This window comes from Marmota marmota, unplaced genomic scaffold (genome assembly GCF_001458135.2).
Source record: "Marmota marmota marmota unplaced genomic scaffold, marMar, whole genome shotgun sequence".
In the NCBI taxonomy this organism is placed as follows: domain Eukaryota; kingdom Metazoa; phylum Chordata; class Mammalia; order Rodentia; family Sciuridae; genus Marmota; species Marmota marmota.
Window position 1 is genome coordinate 2,532,464 of NW_026000261.1, and position 12,546 is coordinate 2,545,009.

At 37.4% G+C, this 12,546-nt stretch overlaps 1 long non-coding RNA gene across 1 annotated transcript; it reads right to left on the reverse strand.

Annotated features, from left to right (window-relative positions):
- Nucleotides 1–5,475: 5,475 nt before the first annotated feature.
- On the reverse strand, nt 5,476–9,301 carry LOC125614300. The gene is made up of 2 exons (XR_007344899.1): nt 9,107–9,301; nt 5,476–6,363 (listed from the first exon to the last, which is right to left on the reverse strand). It is a non-coding gene; the product is annotated as an uncharacterized LOC125614300 (long non-coding RNA).
- Nucleotides 9,302–12,546: the final 3,245 nt, after the last annotated feature.

Here is a 12,546-nt window from a genome sequence, read left to right on the forward strand (position 1 = left end):
TATTTTGCTGCAGCCGGACTGCGGCAGGCTGAGGCTGCAATCTTTCTGTGTCAGCCTCCCAAGTTGCTGGGATACAGGTGTGCACCACCTCTTCCAACTCTGACATTTTTAATGCCCCCTCCAAGAAAGGATTCTGAATGCTGAAACAGTATGGATCAATGTTTACTAAATCAAAAGAGCAGATGCCAATATTAATCCTACCCAAAATATGCAGAGAAACCATCCTGACCAATTCAACAGAATACAAGTGGCACTTCCCCCAAACTCTATAGGTCAAATACCCATTATGACTTTGGAAGGATATTTTAGCATTTTTTTAACTGACTCATGTTCATAGAATACAGCTCATCTAAAAGAAAGGACCATGTTTAGAGAGTTTGCCATCAAAAATCCATTTTAAAAAATGTCCTAGCAGTATCACATTATCCTACATTACTTTTCTTTATATAAGCATTTGTACTTCAAGGTAATAGAGAGAGTTGTAGCATATTCAGAGAGTAGACAGCAAGATGCTTCTAAATGCTGCAATATTTAACAGCAGCATGAAACAGTGGTTTTGAGTGCCACAATCTGGCTGGGCACAAATCACGAGCCACTGAAGCAGGAACAAACTTTATTTTTGAACTCCACCAGCAACTCCTCCCGAACGCCACGCGGCTTGTCCAGGAACCAGCCACCGGAAATATCTCCTCCTGAAATCCCTCCTCCTGCACTTCTCCAACCAATGGGAACTCCCGGGGATTCCCCGGGAATCCCCACGAGAACTCCAAAGTAGCACAAGAACTCAAAAGTAGCAGCCAAGGCGGATAGTAATGCCTCGCCTGTCAATCAATACTGTTGGCAAAATGCCAGGGGCCATACAGACTTGGCCATGGCTCTCAGCATTTGAGTGTAAGGTGACATGCCTTACCTTGTTAAGACACATTGCACAGCTCTTTCAAAGGACCATCCTCCAAGCTTCTTGCGCCTTCAGCAGTAAAAATAACAGAGTTCATGTGGCTGAAGAGCTTCACTAGTACATGCAGTGTGACTCCTCCACAGAGGTGTTTGCACTTTTAACAGTAAGAGTGTGGTATAGTAACCTCTTAGGAAGTGACCCAGAAAACATTCACATCTGTAGACGTAGTGGTCATAGGAGGGATAATACATTTCTCAAAGTGTCATCAAAAAAATTGGAAGTATAATGGTAGGGGCACCAGTTACATGTATTTACTTATCAACAAAACAACTTGAGGTTATAAGCTCATATTTAAAAGGTAAAAGCAAGTACTTTAAAGAAACAGCAAATGAGAAACAATAAGATCAGTGACTACAAGTGTATACTTACGGTCATACATAAATGTGCTTAGGATTTTATTTAAAGCTATCCACTGATGAAAATGAAGAACAAAGCTTGATCAGTTATAACTTCACTAAGGGCAGGAAAGAATTATGAGAATACAGTCTTTACATCTACTTTAAAAAGTGCTGCTTAGATCCTAAAACACTTATCTACACTTCCTCAAGTTTTAATATTAATAACTTAAATATACTTACTAAAATTATATGAAATGATCCTAGAAAATCATTTTAGAATGCAAGGGGCACTATCAATTGGGAAATCCCTCCACCCTATAGATCAGGGATAGAGCACTCTAGAATTGGTCCCAAGGTTTCCTGTTCAAATGCCCCTCCCTGCCCATGGCAATTCTCTTGTTCTTTTCAAACACCTGAAGTAAGCTCTTTCATATTCCACTTATCTCTATCTCTAAACTTCACTTTTGCCATATCTTCCCTTCTTAAACCACAGTATTTTCATATTGCCATTATTAAAAGAAAAATTGGGACCAGTTCAATATAATAAAGTCTACTTGAGCAAAAGAAAAAAAATTAAATTCTGGAGCCAGGTAGTATTCCAGACCAAAGATTGTTTTGAATTGAATGACCCAGTCCATTACATGTACAGGTTATATTTATAGTCACAGAAAAGGAAGTGTCATACAGAAAGAACCTATTTAGTAAAACTTGGACTTTGCCTTATGTGGACATAATTTGGGAGCCTTCAGCTAGGAATTGGCTACTGTGATTGGTTGAGGCTGAATTGCTTAGTTATAAATATATACCTTGATTAGACTACAACCTTCTCACATATTAAGCTGGGTTATAGTTTACTACACAAGAATTCCCCTTTCGGCCAAACCCATGTTACAAGTGCACATGCTGGTTTGAACCAATTAATTTCAGCTCAACACTATTCATCCTCTCTTCCTGCCTCTCATAGAATGAGGTCCCAGCATCTTACCATGTTGTTTAACTACCCATCCCTGTTCTATTATTCACTCATTCTCTTAAATCATCTTCAATTTCTTTTCTCTCCACATATAGACATGCCCAGTTCTTCCTTCACTCTCACATTTTAAAAACTCCTATTATTTACCCTGTATCTTCCTTCATTTGCCATCCTAATTCTTCCACCTCTGCATGAACATTTATCAACTGGTACCTCCATCTTCTTCTCATCTTTACCTTTTGCAATCTGATTTTTGTCACAAAAAGTCCATGGAAATTCCTCTTTCCGATATACTTTTTGTTCATTCATTGAACAAATATATATTGACCACCTTCCATGAGTCAGGCACTATGCTGAGAATATGAGAGCAACATCGATAAAATTAAGTCTCTACCATAAAGCCGCAATTTGACAAAAATGAATACACATCTCAAGCTAAAAGATGTCTCCTTCCTTTCCTCTTTTAGAGATATTCCAGTTCTACTTCTCCGACCCTCTATGGCATTGCTAACTCCTCCTCTAACTCTATAATGTGAGTTTTCTCCAAAGTTCAGGCCTACAATTCTTTTCGCTTTCTGAACTCTCTCCCACAGTGGTCTCGTTCCTGTTTTAGCTTCAGCTTTCTCCTTAGCCTCTTCTCTACAATTCAGTTACCATCCTAAGAGACCATCATACATTTAAAACAAATTGCTGGTAAGGGACACCAAAACACAATTAGAGAGGAGAAATTAGTTCTGTTTTTTGTAATAGCACAGTAGGGTAATTATTGGTTAAAACAATCTATGATGTATTTCAAAATGACTAGAGAGAAAAGTACAAAATAACCAACATGTAAAAATGATTAATGGTGGAAGAAATGGAAATGCTTATTGCCTTGATTTGATTATTGCACATTGTATACATGTATAGAATTATTATAATATACCCCATAAAGATATACAAATATTATGTCTCAATAAAAAATTTAAAATCAAATTGTGAGATAACATCATAGGATGTTTCTTGATCATAAACTTGACCTGTCAAAAAACGACCCAACAATAAATAATAAAAGAAAATAACAGTGGCTCAGTGGTAGAGTGCTTGTCTAGCATGTGTGAGGCACTGGGTTTGATTCTCAGCACCACATACAAATAAATTAATAAATAAAATAAAGATCCACCAGCAATTTAAAAATACAAAAAAAAGACACAACAAAGCAGTAGCTCTTTTTTCAGACTTCAATTTATTCACTAATAAACTTTTTAAAAAGAGTAGTAACAAAAGCAATCATTGAGTACTTTCTATGTACCAAGTACTATTACAAAATTACTTGCAGTTAATGTCACAATACCTCACAATGACCTTCCAAAAGGGACATCATTATTGTCCAAATTTTACAGAACAGGAAACTGAGACATGAAAATAAACAAAGTTAACGTCAAGTAAATGAGGGGGGGGGGCAGGCTTCAAACTGAAACACACTAGGTTAAACTGTTAAGGCCTACTCATCCAAGCAGCAGAAATTTGAAATTTTCAAATATTAATGCTTTGTAATGATTCATTTTTCCAACTGTCCTTCCTACTAAATGCCAAGGACATCATGATCCAGCAGCTGGGGTTATAGGAAGTTGAGTAGGGGAAGGAAAGTTATACTTATTTTCTTTCTTTAATGGGTACCAATGAGACATCTAAACATCTCCATTCATTCAATTGTTTACTTTCCATTTGTTCAAGTTGTTACTATGAGCCTAAATTTGAGGTCATTCTGCATTTTGCCAAAAAAATATAGAGAAAAGGGGCTGGGGATATAGCTCAGTTGGTAGAGTGCTTGCATCGCATGCACAAGGCCCTGGGTTCAGTCCCCAGCACCACACACACATACACACACACACACACACACACACAGAAACAAACAATTGGGGGGTTGGGGGACTCTTTTATGAACTCTCCATGGGAGCTTTTGCATTTCCACGGCCAGTAAATACTTCGGCATGGCAATTCACTAACTCTGCTTGTACTCTTTGACCATAAGGGCATTAAAGTCTCACTTTTTATGTCTATACATGTAGTGATATATGAGCCTAACAAGAAATGTGAACACTTTAGTCCCTTTCCTATGGGGAAGAGAAGAAATACATTGAGATTTACACAATCTGTGTATATACCACACCCATTCTGTACCAACAAAAGCCCCAAGGGAACAGATCAGGGAGGGAAAAAACCCATCTTGGCTCAACTGAGGTGTACAATGATGATAATTCATATTACATTGACACTCCAGACTTCAAAGTATGTTCACAGAGACATCATTTCATTTTATACAAAATGAAAAACAAAGCTTGCTTTTGGCAAGAGAAGTCTGTCCTTTAGGCATCCAGCCAGGCCACCCAACTTATATCCTTAAATGCCACCCCTACATCCTTTTGTCATTTTCTTCTCATTCTCTGTATCCTTTAGATGTATATTTCTTTCTGTACTTATGGCCAATCACCCAATGCAGAAAGTTTTTTAAAGTGTGTCTATCATAATCATTCATCCTTTCATTTAAAAAGCATTTATTAAACCCCTAATATGTGCTAGGCACTGTGTTAGGTGTTGGATATACAATTGTTTGCAAAAACATAAAGTGCATTCTTTAATTGGGGCTTGCTCCACCACTATCTTCATCAGTTTGTGTTTCGTATAGCAGAATGCCATAGGTTGGGTGGTTTCAACAACAAGTGCTTATTTTTCACAATTCTGGAGTCTGGAAGTCCAAGGTCAAAGTCAATCATGGGGCCTTGGGTGGGGGGAGGTAGAAATCAGTGGCAGAGTGCTTGCCTAGCATGTCCAGGGCCCTGGTTCTATAGCATCAGAAAAAATAAAGTTCCAGCATAGCCAGATTCTACCGAAAGCCGTGACCATATGCACTGGATTATAAGTAACCATCTTTTCCTCATTGTATGCTCACAAAGGAGAGAGAGATATAAAGCAAGCAAGCTCTTGTGTGTCTTCTTACTGGAATACTAAACCCATCATGAGGACATCAACTTCATTATCCAACTACCTCCTGAAGGCCCCACCTCTTAATACCAACACACTGGGTGGTAGAATTTCAACAGAAGAATTTGCGGGGAGGGCACACAAACATTCAGTCTATCACAATCACACAGAACACTACAGACTGGTCAGGAGATAAGTGTGCTGGCTCCACTTTATTAGTTTTTAATATCAGATTTGTCCTTTCAAACTTGGAAATACAGTTTCTTGAATTGGCTGTCAGAGCTTAGTTCATCAATAACTCTAATTTGACAATATATTCCATCTTTGGCATGCTATTTCCTGTGTATAATAGTCACAGGTCATGCCCATCTGGCTTTGTTATTTCTACCTCAACAGTAAGAGTACAACTGGACCACAACCCCATTATGGAAACTAAGATAGGATCCTTGCCTCCTTTCTTTGAATTCCTGCCCTTATAGCTTTCTCTTTTATCCTATTATTCTCTCTTCCATATTGCTTTCATTTTCCCATTCCATCTCTCCCTTGGCTCCCTTCTTTGTCCATTAGCCATATCCTTTAAAACCCTGGTAATCCCCACTGGTAATCTCCAAAGTCATTCTACAATAAGACACATAATACATTTTTTGCAGTGCTAAAGATGAAGCCAGGGCCTCAAACATACAAGACAAGCACTGTACCACTGAGCCTCAACCCCAATATCTATAATATATTTATTTTCCTTTTTTAAATTTTATCATTCCCATAGTACACTTAATGAACTGTGCACATTTTCCATATTTCCTGGATCCCAAAGCTATTGCAGCTATCAGAGAGCCCAGCTTGCAAAACCAGAGAAACCTGCTGTCATCAGAGTCTCCCAAAGCCACTCATCTTCTCTGGAATGTAGGAATTTTCTTCAGTAGCTTTCTAAAAACCTCATTTTCTGGGTCATTTGTTCTTCAGGATTGCCACTGTTTTTGAACAAACATTCAAGCTTCCTGCTTTGGGAGGTATAAGGCTTCAGTTTCTGGTCCTCACAAAGAGGATTTGAAAACCTCTCAAATTTCACAGCATAAGAAGATGCCCACATTGCCTCTGTGGAAGACTGCTTCCAGATCCTCAAACATGTCCTGGAAACAATGAAATGTAGTAAGACAAACACTGGATTGCCCCCCTTGCTATGTGGTTGATTTACTTATAGACTCCGGACAAGTCATTTCCAATAGGCTTCAGGTAACTCATACACATGTACAGGCCATTTTAGGCCATGCTCTGGTTGTTTCCAGCTCACAGGGTCCACAAGTCCATCTCTGTAGCCTCTGTAACTAATTAGATTTCTGTACCCATTTTGTTCGACTTGAACATTCATATAATATTTTTGGTTTCCTAAATACTGTGACAGTGCTAGGTAGAGCTATTTGAAAACAAACAGATAGATGAAACCAAACAGAATAAAAGGCTGGCTGCAGGTGCTTGTGTTTTACATTCAGACACAGCTAATTTCAAAAAAAAAAAAAAAAGCAGATTGACAGGAGTCAGTGTCATGGAAATGGCCTGTGAATACTGTAAGAATCACAGGTAAGCTGAAAGCACCATTGCTGTTGAGAAGCTAGAAGCAGAGGCCTCTGTGTAGTCTGTGATTTTCTTCTTTGAATTAAACCACTCCAGTAACAGGAACCAAACTGCAATTCCCTTAGACATTTAAATGACTCACATATTTCAGTGCTTGAACATCAGCTCTGTGAATACCTAAAATGGGACTAAGTGAAAATTGGATAACATTTGCTTGACATTGTCATTGGCCTTTCTCTAATGTCAAAGATGGATTTGCATAATTATGCTGAAAGCTAGGAAACTGCCCCCAGCAGGAGGCTTCCTGGCTGGTGTTAGGTTTTAGTTCTACTCCAGCTGTGACTCTCAAAATGAAGAAAATCTCCTTTCAGAAATGAACAGAGTGCACACTTGCTAAGAGAGTGTAGTAACCGCTTAACGACAATTTACTTTGCATACTGATTTCCGAGGCCTAATTAAGATAGGTCTGATAAGCAACTGATTGACTGAACACCCTGTGCTTGGTAGGAAAAGGGCTTCAGAGAGGACTGAGCCTGAGTGATGTTACTTCATAAGCCTCTTCCTGATTAAAATTCTTTCAAGCTAGCCAGATGCCAGATAGAAGCCAACTTCTAAAGACTGCCACTGTAGCAGGTGTGTGTCTGTGGTGCAATCCTGATTTTCCAAGGTCACTGCAGTCCTAAAATGTCCCTTTTGAATGTCTCCAAAGGGAAAAGGCTGAAGCAGGTGAGGCCTCTCCAAAAGTTCCCCAACTTTAATCCCCTTCCCAGGGGACTCACTAACCTCAGGCTCCCATTCCCCATAAGCTTTTTCACTTCCAAACTCTGTTCTAAAGAAGGATTCAAAGCCCTTTAACAATCTAAAGAATTACTTCTTAGGAATCAAGGAATCATCTCAATTATTTTTATACTTTCAGTTGTAAATAACAACAGGTCTGTTTTGTTATAATTGTAAATAACATAAATAACACACAAATATTTGGAATATGTTAATGAGAAGAAGAAAATTCTTTTTTTTTTTTTTTTTTGTACTAAGGTTTGAACTCTAGGGTGCTTTATAACTGACCTACATCCCCAGCCCTTTTTATTTTCTGAGACAGAGTCTCACTAATTTGTCCAGGCCTGTCTTGAACTTCCAATCCTCTTGCCTTGGCCCCCTGAATTGTGGGGATTACAGGCATGCACCACTGCACGCAGCATACATATTTTAAGATTCTGTAACAAAGCTGCAACTAAAAGTGAACATTCCGATTGCAATCAATTCACAGAGACATACATTGCCAAGGGCAGTAAGCTCACCTGACACTTGTGAAATCATAGCATTTAGATCAATCATAAGATCAGTTTTCCAAAGCATATTTTCATGAGACCTGTTAATATATTTTATGTTGAGGTTTTGGGGTTTACAAAGCTATTTATATGCTATTGTTCACCCTTTCCTTCATCAGGAATTTATTTTCCTTTCTTTTTTTTTTTTTAAATTTTTTTTGTTCATTTGTTTGTTTTGTTTTTTGTTTGTTTGTTTGTTTGTTTGTTTGTTCTGTTTTTCTTTTTCTGAGATAAGCTCTAAAGTTGCCCAGGCTGACCCCAAATTTCCAGTCCTCCTACCTCAGCCTCCCAAGTGGATGGAACTATCAGTTCATGCTACTGTGTCCAGCCCAGAAAGGATTTATATCCTAGCTCTGGGTTTCATTACACAATTATAAATATTCAGAATTATGTCATGGGGAAAATCACAGATGAAAAGTAGCCCTCTTCCATTTACTTGCACTGTTTATTATGTTCAAAATGTGATTGTTTCTTTGTTTGGTTTACTGCTTATATGACACCATTAAACAGAACCTGTGTGTGTAGTTCTCTGACCATGTTATCCTGTCTTGTACAGAGAGAACTTTTAACAGACTTCAAATGCTGCGGAGCACAACATACCTTCCAGCTTATTTCTGGTCTGAACCAGAGGTTACTGCTTGTGCAATTTGCTAAACAGCAATTCACTTTAGAAAAATTTCATAAACACAGAATAGGAAGATAGACTGATTCAGAATCTCTGATGTTTTTCAAAGGGTAAATGTTTAGCTTGGGATGTAAAAAGGCAGCAGCAAAAACAAAAACCACATTCATTTTTTTAAACAGATTGTTACTGTGATTATAACACATCATACTTGTATAGCACCTTATATTTTACAAAGTCTTTTTACAACCATTATCTCATTTGCCACTGCCACCAACCCTGTGGGATAGCCTTAATATAGGCATTTGACAAATGCAGAAATTCTTGGCACAGAAATGTTAAGTGACTTACCCCAGGATATACTGTGACTTGGTATGCATAAGAATCAGTTGACTTTTGTACCAGATAAATGAGGAATGGTGATATCTGAAGAGCTCACGATTCTGTCCTCTATGAGTCCTCATTGTGAAGAAAATCTCACAGCAGTGTGGAGGATTCTCATCTTTATTTCAACTAGTGTTTGCAGAAGCAACACACATGCGGGTTGCTCAGTGCAACTGGCAAGATACAAATGTAACAGGTAATGTTCAATAATGAACTAATACTCGGCATGATCTGCCACATAATCAATGTGCAGTGTGACCCAAGAACCACAAAGCACACAGTGTGAATTCACTTGGATATCATGATTTTTCCTGATCAATTTAGTAAATTAAAACCTGCCCCTTAAGCCAGACCTGGTGCTGTGCGTATGTAGTCCCAGCTGCTCAAGAGACTTAAGCAGAAGGATCACAAGTTTGAGGCCAGCCTGAACAAGTGTTGCAAAACCCTGTCTCAAAACAATAAGTAAAATAAAAAATGAAATAAAAATCTGCCCCTTAAGTAACTCGGGGAATAATTTTCTTACAGCTTTTTATTAACCATCAACCAGACCACCTAAAAAATATTGAAGAGTAGCCTGTTATTGAATATTCTTATGTGAGAGCTAAATCTCAAACATTAGATATCCTGCAATATCTATTAGGAATAATTTCCAGGATCTGAAATAGCCATGTTCTCCAGTTTCCCTGATGTCTAACAATACCAATTATCAAGAGCACAGGGATGCTCCCAGATCCTCTTCCTACAGAATTGTTTTAAAAGCAAAAAAAGAAAAACAGAAATGGAGGTCAGAACATATTCCATGAAGGTGGTCTTTCAAAAAAAGGAAACGGGAAGTTCACAGCATTTTTAGCAAAACTTTGCATTCCTTAGAGATATTTTAAGGTAATTTAATATTCAGTATTTTAAAGGCTATTTCTATGGGGAAAAGATCTATTCACAAAATTTTATTATTGAAAAATAGCTACTAAACCTGCTAGCTGAAATGTGTTTATGTGAAAAGCTGCACCCTGAAGAAGGTAATTACTACTTTTATATGTTTCCATCGCCACTGCTCAATTCTCATTTTCACAGCTTAAAAAGAAAAACAGGTTTAAATAATGCAATGCTTATTAGCATATGAATATGAACTTAATTGTCCCTTTTTGACTCTAAGAGGTAATAGGGAATGTCTCCTATGTAAGTGGGTTAAGGAGTGCACCACGTGCAATTATAACTAAAAACTTTCATTTTGAAAATTGCAACCTTATCTCATTGTCTTTTTGTAGCACAATAACTGCCTGTCACTCTGTACTTTCCTTAGAAGATCTGTTATAGGAGTATGTGTACAGTAGTAAAAACAAGTATATTCAGTGTATTGAATTACAGCAGAGTCTGTTAGAGCCCTGTAGCACTCTGTAATATTGCAGATACGCAGGTTTCATCAACAAAGCCAAGAGGACAGTTGAAAAATGACAAACAAAACCAAAATGGTTATTTGGCACCAAGTAGACTTTGAGAAAACCTCAAGGATTTTGTTGTTGTTGTTGAATTCAGCTTCTTTTTGAACTGGACAAACCAATTCAGGAAGTGGCATAGTCTGAATGTTCTAGAAGTTTCTAGAAATCTCTTCAGTGACCTTTTCTGAGATTCATTGAAAAATGTTTTCATCTAACACTGCAAGTTTCTCCTTCCCACCAGCTTAGAAACAAGCCTGCTGCATTTTAAAATGCATGCTAGAAACCATTGAGATTTTTGTTAAATTTGCTTGATGATTATAAACACTCATTTTTAAAACTCCGGCTCATTTGTATATGTGATTGCTCAACCTGCTAAAGTAAAGAATTTTCTTGAATAACCAGATTAGTTTTTGGCCATGTATTGCCAAATGCTAGTTTGGCTAATTGTATTTATTTGGTTGGTTGGACTTTCATCCCAAATGACTAATCAAAGTGCCATTTCATAGATCGCATATATATGAATTTCAAAACATCTTTGCTATGCACACTTTGTATCAACATGGAGCTAGTTTTCAGTATATTTGTTCTATGTTATACTGACATCTATGGACTCCATAAGAGAAATTCAGTTTTTTAGAAAAAATTGTTTTGGCTGCTTATAAGCAACTTAAAATGCATCTCAACTATGTAGACTTAGAGTCCCTTGATCTATTATGTGTGAGCTACTAGTTGATCTTTGAACCTTATCACTTAAGTCAAAATCATAACAAAACTCTTCTCCCTACCTATATCAAAACTGAAGGAAGAAGCAACAAGGAAATCTCCATTAGTGAAGAATGAAGGTCTTCTCTTTAATGAAGGGTGGCCCTTACTGGTGAAACAATAAGGAGGATTCTTTTAGTGCACATGAATCCATTTATAGTCTTCATGCAAAAATATCCATTACTATAATGGCTGTGTGCCAAACACTGTGCTAACTGCTAGGGACAGATAAATTGTACACTAAACTCACCCTCAAGAAAGTCATAGTCAAATGAAAGAGACAGAGAAATAAACATGCAATGTACAACAGATTATGATAAGTACTAGGATAGGGTGTGTTTGTCAGGACAGGCTAAATGCTGTAACAAACCTCAAGATTTCAGTGCCTGAAGCCAGTAAAATTTTTTGTGTTTTTCACTCAAGTCAAAGTCCAATGTGGTCAAGAGGAGTCAGAGGCACCTCTGCTCAAGCCAGTCATTCAGGAACCCAAATTCCTTCATTCTTATAATACCACAGACTTTAATTCATGATCTCTAAAATCATTATGGAGGGGAAAGTATGTGGAGGACAAACAGCCACTCTTACCTGCCTCAACCCAAAGAGACTCATTACTTCTGCTCACATTCTATAAGGGAGAACCAGTCAGATGACCCCACTTAAGTAAAGGAAAACTGGAAAACATAGTTCAGCCTTCGTCCCTAAGAAAAGAAAACAGACTCTGTAAACAACTATTGCTAGTTATATGTAACCTGTGGTAACTAGGTAACTAGAGATAAGTAGAGAAAGCCAAGAATCAAATTGTTAAAATTCTGTCAAATTTTACTTAGTTTATGTTAGAATCATGGGTGACAACTATGGAAAAGTAGAAAAAAATAGAGGATACAGTTAATACATAACCAGCTAACTAGATAATTAGAATAACTGGCATAAGCCAAAAGGATCAGAACATTTGTATTTCAACTCTAAATTTTCATTTCTCACTTTAATAACTATTGATAACTAGGTATAGCTGGTGGTGATTAGATAACTAGTTAACTAGATATAAGCTAGAATAAACTAAACCACTAAAAATTTCATTCCTGTCAAATCTAACTTGTTTGAGCCCAGGGTATGGCACATGCTAAGTAATTGTTCTACCAATGAATTACATCCCCAGTCCTAGGTTTTGGGTTTTTTTTTTTTTTTTTTTTTTTTTTTTTTTTTTTTTTT